Below are 6,896 nucleotides of genomic sequence, written 5' to 3' on the forward strand. Positions count from 1 at the left end.
AAATGAAAATTGAATCCTTAGTGGATTTTCCCACAATTTGTGAAGTAGGAGGTGGATTAACCTCCTTAATTCTACCTAGGACATTAACTTTATCCAATTGAGGTGTCAATTGGGTTGGTATTCAGTGTTTGCATGTAAATATCACATAAGAACTCTTAAATTATTAGATTGAAGGGGAGGAGAGGGCTAGATTTTACAGAAATCTGCAAAAATTCATCATCCTCTCAAATCCTCACCAATTTCCTTAACATTTCACTTCAATCTTGAGTTCCACCACTCAATACCAAAGCTGAGAATAGTAGAGAAGATCTATTAGTGGTCTACTACTGATTTGCAGCTCAAAAATCGTGAATAGCAGCTTGGTTTTGTAGATTTTTTCAAATGTATATGATTCTTGAAACCCTCTTATTTGAAAATCTGTTTTGATTTAATGTGATTAGGGTACTCATTAATTCTAAATGCTTCCGTTGCATGATTATAAATCCTATCACAAACAAATTTAGATTTATATTGTAAGTGAAATATCCTCAGAATGTAATTGTACTACAATGGCTCTATTAATATCATATTACATGGTTGTCATAAAAAATATATACAAAAGCCACATTCTTTGGCCTAGTTATATGATATATAAAAATTATATATGATATGTGCCAACAAATGGCCAAGTCCACCTACACAAAAAAATTACATGAATATCCATCAAAATTTTCTATTTACCTTCCAAACTCCAGTTTATAATCTTTTTATCATGATACAATCTTCAATGTTGATTAACTTTAAAAAAATATATATTTTTCAAAAAGTTGTTTTAATCTAAACACTTTTGATAAAAACTATTTAAAATAAAAACACACAGGTGTTTGACAACTCTTTCTCAAAAGTTTTTTTTTTTTTTTTTTTTATATACAAGTTTGTTTGGTTTGTTATATGCTAAAAGTGTTTTTATTAATGTCAAATTACTATGAAGAACGACTATAAGCTACTTGAACTAATTATTTAAAATATTGACCGTTGGAGGTGGTGGAGGTGGTTGTCATCGGAGGTTACTGGAGTTGGTCGTCGACGGTGGTGGTTGGTTGTAGCCGGAGTTGGGCACTAGTGAAAGTCACTGGAGTTAGCCATTGGGGATGGTGGTTGAAGTGGCAATAAGGGCATTGATGGTGATGAGGACTGATGCACTGTTGGTAGATATGGTATAAAACATCAATGACATACCAAATTACCCTCCCAAACATTGAGTTGAGTTTATATCTCAACTCATATCATCTCATTTCATCACCCTAAGCACCATCAGAGGGAGCATGATCCAACAAAATGAGGAGAAAGAGAAAATAGTCTATCGAATGGATGACCCAAAATTAGGTAAAAAATGTGAAATGACACGGTTTTTGAAAAAGATGTTAAATGGCCCTTTGCTGACGTCAAATTCGGGTGAAATTATCAAAATATACTCATGTGCACACGAGAAAGCACTCTCGCTCGTCTTGCTTTCTCTTATCTTTTTACTCACAAATCACTATGTCTCTCACTCTCACTCGTCTTGCCCTCTTTTTGTTTTCTCATTCACAAAATCACTCCTTTCTCTCGCCCTTGCTCATCGGAGTTGGTCGCGTCGGAGCTGCTCGCGTGCACTCGTCGTGTCGGAGAAGAAGAAGATGTACGAAGGAGAAGAAGTCGGAGAAGAAGACGACGACGTGCAGAGAAAAATTTCTCGCACTGGAGAAGAAGAGGAAAAAGAAAAAGAAGGGCCTAATTTCACATAGTCATGACATCAGCAAAGGAGCACTTGACATTTTTTTTTTCAAAAATTAGGTCATTTGCCATTTTGGACCTTTTAAATGTGTCTTTTGGGCAATTATCTCAAGAGAAAATGACAATAAGAGAAATAAATAATATAAAACTAATTCTTTTTGCCAGCTCATTTAAAAAAATCACATCAACAAAATCTCATCACAAATTTAGTGTCACATCATATTTTCCTTAGGCCAACTTACTCTATGAACCATTTAAAACTATTTTTCAAAATCTCATCACTACTTGACAGTTAAATTTTTTTATTATCAAACCAATGACAATCTAGCGAGGATGTAGCTCAGTAATTGAAATTTCATTGAGTGATGGCTCAAGAGGTGTGCTTTTGAAATGACCAGATTGAGCCATTCTCATCCAATGATTTGGTTTTGTCAGTGTTAGAATCTTCAATATTACTATGCATAAAGAATGCTGGTTTGGAGGGCAAGGGAAGAGTGAGAGAGAAACTACTAAGCATCAAAACTACTGAAGTTATTGTTGGTCGATCTACTGCATTTTCTTGAACACACAAGAGTCCAATGTGAATGCATCTCACCATTTCAAAAGTAGAACCATCCTTTAGTTTTGAATCTATCACATTCATAGGTGTTCCTGCCTTCCAATTTTTCCATGCCTACAAAAACAATTTATTTTTAATTTTAGTACTCGAAGTATTATACAAAATGATTTTTAAAACTATATTAGATGAAAGAGTTGCTGCTGTTGAATTGATAAACATATACTCACAAAGCTAGAGAGATCTTCCACTTTTTTTCCATTGTGAAAACAAATATTTTTTTGGCCACTTATAATTTCAAGAATCAAAACACCAAAGCTAAATACATCTGATTTTACTGAAAATTGTCCATCCAATGCATATTCCGGAGCCATATATCCACTGCAAAACATAATTATATAAAAGATTATTTAAATAAAGTGTAAAGGTAAAACAATTGAGTTTTGTACTTACTAAGTTCCCACAATTTTATTTGTATTGCCATTAGTCTCATCTACTTCAAACATTCTTGCTGTACCAAAATCCGCAATTTTTGGATTCATCTTCTTGTCCAACAAAATATTGCTAGCTTTGAGATCACGATGAATGATTAAGAAACGAGAATCTTCATGAAGATAGAGAAGTCCTCGTGCAATGCCATTTATAATTTTGTATCGCATTTCCCAATCTTAATGGAGCTGACTCTCAAAATCTACATACCATCAACCATATTATATAATTAATATGTCAAAATGATGCACTTGTCCATAATATTATAAGAAGAAAAAAGAATGAAAATTTACCAAATATGAAGTGGTCAAGGCTTGCATTCTGTACAAATTCATATATGAGAAGCCTTTCATTCTTTTGCAAGCAAAATCCAAGTAGCCTAACTAAGTTTCTATGATGAAGTTTGGCCACCAATAATACTTCGTTTCTGAATTCTGCCTCTCCTTGTTGTGAATCCTTTGCAAGTCTTTTCACAGCTATTTCTCGTCCATCAGGAAGCTTACCCTAATTGGCAGAGTTTTAAACTTTTAAGATACTATTATCGTTACAGTAATTGTTTTAAATGATAAAACTGCTAAAAATATTTTTAGATATAGTAAAATATTGTTGTCTATCACTACTACAATGACTTTTTTCTATATTTGTAAATAAATTAGTTCATTTCACCGAAAAAAATTATTATCATTATCATTATAATTTACTAATTACCTTGTAAACGGCTCCAAATCCACCTTGTCCAATCTTGTTTTCACTTGAAAATTCATTTGTGCCTAACTTAATAGTCTCGAAATCAAATTGCAACATCTCAATGCTGATGATTTCATTTGTGGCTGTGAAAGAAAGAGACATATGCATATAATTAAGGTTATAAATTCTATTTATATGTATATGAAACTTTTCAAATGACAAATTTAGAAACTAATAAAATAGCAGAATTCAAAGTAGTCTATTGAAAGTTTTAGGAGAGAGTAAAATAAAATAAATTTAAAATTTAGGAACCAAAACCAATGTTTAAGATATAATTAATTTAATTCCAAAGGAAGTAAATAAAAGAAGGGAACAAAAAACAAAAAACAAAAAACAAATACTTACATTGATCAACTGTTTTGAATATCATCTTGGCCTTTTGGTTTCGCTTCCTCTTTCTCAAAAAGAAAAGGAGGATAAGGGAGATGAATATGGAAACAGAAATCGTAGAAGAAAAAACGATTATGAAAATTCTTCTAGTGGAATTATTATTGCCAACTCCTTCAAAATGAGCAAATAATAAATAAATAAATAAGATATCATTTGGTGATGTTTAAAATTATGAATGACAGTTACCATAGTACTAAGAGTGCAACAGAATACCAAAAAAATCAAACTGTTGATGATTTGCATCTTCATTTGTATTTGGAAAAAACAAAAAACTATTTTTTCGGATCGATTTTTGATTAAAAAACCAATCGGAACCCGAATCCAATCAAGGGTATATATGCCTTTAAAAATAAATGGTAACCTTAAGTACTTCTAAATAGTTTGTTTATTATCGTGCATGTATATTTGTTTAGAAAAAAAATCAATTATTATGATGTATGGTATGTTATAGAAAAATGTCAAGAGAAAAAAAAAAATCCAATTTCAATCAATACAAAAGAATATGCCTGATTTAATCTTTTTAAAAAATGAAAAAAAGACAAAAAAAAAAAAAAAAAAATGGAAACTAAACTTCTAATGAACTGAACGAAATAAAAATTAATTCATTGCTTTTGTTTTTTACTGCCGACTTTCTCCTTTAGATGGTAGTTAAAACTTTTTTGTTTTTTCCATGTCTTGTTTGTCATGTGACATAATGACACAACATAGTTTTAAGGGAATAATATTATTTTTTGTAAAGGTATTGTAATTAAAGTGTGAGGTGAAAAAATTGAATTTCTGATCTCGATGTCGATAGTATGAGCACTATGTTAGTTGAGCTACACTCATATTGCCAAAAACAATATTTTTTTGTCTTTAGGTTCTGGCTTTAGTTTTTATTTGATCACTAAGTTTTAAAATATTACATATCTACTTTTTAAGTTTTGAGTTTTGTTTCAATTTAGTCTATAAGTTTCAAAATATTAAACAATTTTATTATTGAGATTTGAGTTTTATTTCAATTTAGTTTTCAGGTTTCAAGATTTTACATTTTTAATCTTAATTTTTTATTAAATACCAACTTTCAATCATTGACATCAATTTCTATTAATTAATTAAAAAAATTATGAAGTAAAATTTTAAATTTAATTTTAAAAATTGATAAAGTAGTGAAAATTAATTAATTATAATTCTTTTAACGATTTTAGATTATTAATATAAATTAATTCTAAAGACGGAAAAGGAATATTTAGTGAAAATCGAAATTAAAAATGTAAATCTTAAAATATAGAGACTAAATTAAAGCAAAAACTCAAATGTTTAAAGGTAACTGTCGTAGAATTTTGAAATTTATGTATTAAACTGAAAGTAAAATGTACCCTAAAAAGAAGAGAAATAGTCTCGGCCCCTAAAATACAGTGATGTGCGATACAAACCTTGAGTTTGAGTGGGAGGCAGAGACAGCAAGGGGATATCGTCAAAGGAGGGAGTAAGAGGCGGTGGCGCGGCGGTAGAAAGCGGCGGAGGTGGAAGTAAGGCGGCATAGATTGGGTTAATCTCATAGTTAAGTTGGCAACTACCTGCCATTAGTCTAGCTCCGATGCTGGCGTTACAACAAACAGGTAGATAAGATTGAAGATGGGTGAAGCATCTATCACAATCGGTTAAAGATAAATCAGGAAAACAATCAAACAACCCATATATATTTGTGTTACTTTTGGGAACCGCTTTCACTCCGAATACAGACTTTAGAGTTGGAGTCCCTGTTTCAGTCAACTGGACTCTCAGTTCATCCAACAACCTCCCAAGTGCTTGGTTAAACCCACTCGGGTCCGAAGCTTTTCCAGTGTTCATATAGAATATCTTGGGACGAATATCTCCCACGCCTTGAATAGATCTGTTTGAGTAAAGTATTTGGCAATCATGGTACCACCCCGCAGCTTCCTTTTGGTTAGGACAAGTTTGAGAAATCATTTGGGTTGAGTTTTTCACACAGTTTCTACAATCTTCCGACGGGACAGGGCCACGACAAAGCGCCATAGCGGTGGCTCTGTTTGGTTCTTCGCCGAAGGTGGCATAGAAACCTTTGTCGCTCTGGGAATTGGTGGAGATAGAGTTGAGAACGGTGTCCAAATTTTTCTTGAAAGGGCTGCTGTTGGTGTAGTTGCCTACGTCGTTGGAACACTTCTGATAGAAAAAATCTGGCGCAGAAATAATTGTTTTAGGTATCAACTGTGAGAGGACGATGAGTATTGCAAGCATTTTCCTCATCTCCATTATTAATTTTCCTTCTCTCTCAAATCTCTTCGGGTGTTGGATTTCAATATTTGATCAGGAAAAAGTAATTAAGTCCACGGTCTTCTCTTCCATTTTAGTCTCACGCGTTATTGCATTGCAAAATTCTAACACGATGCTTATCTACTCATCTGACTATTATTTAATCTTCGCTAAGTTTTCATCAATTAATTAAGAATTTTTACATTATAATTACTTTAAACTCAATCAAATATCAAATAGGGTATTAGTAAATGTAAATTATTATTTTTAGAATAGATGATAGTATTATACAACATGGAGGAAGTGGGATCAAGACATCAAAGCAACAAAACACAAGCAAAGATAGGACAATAAAACGTAAATAAAGCCAACAAGAAAAAAACCTGAGCAAACCAAATATAAACCTAAAAGAACCCAAAACACCAGGGAGAAAGCCAGAGAAGAGAAACCAAAACCCCACAACAAGGGACAACAATAAAATAGAGAACAATAGAAAGTTCAAAAAGAAGAAAAGCAACCATAAACACGCTAGATAAGACCAAGAAGATCAACCCAGGAAGAAGCTCGAGCACGAACCGTAGAGACCATGAGGTGAAACAAAACAGACACCAACCTCGGACGACCTCCATGTAGCTGTCGATTACGCTCCTGCCAAATGTAGTAGATGAAAGCACATCAGAATACACGGAACAACTTACTATGC

At 32.5% G+C, this 6,896-nt stretch overlaps 1 pseudogene; it reads right to left on the minus strand.

Moving 5' to 3' along the window:
• Positions 1-917: 917 nt before the first annotated feature.
• LOC120072952 lies at positions 918-6,291 on the minus strand (annotated as a pseudogene).
• Positions 6,292-6,896: the final 605 nt, after the last annotated feature.

Source organism: Benincasa hispida, chromosome 3 (assembly GCF_009727055.1).
Source record: "Benincasa hispida cultivar B227 chromosome 3, ASM972705v1, whole genome shotgun sequence".
Taxonomy (NCBI): domain Eukaryota; kingdom Viridiplantae; phylum Streptophyta; class Magnoliopsida; order Cucurbitales; family Cucurbitaceae; genus Benincasa; species Benincasa hispida.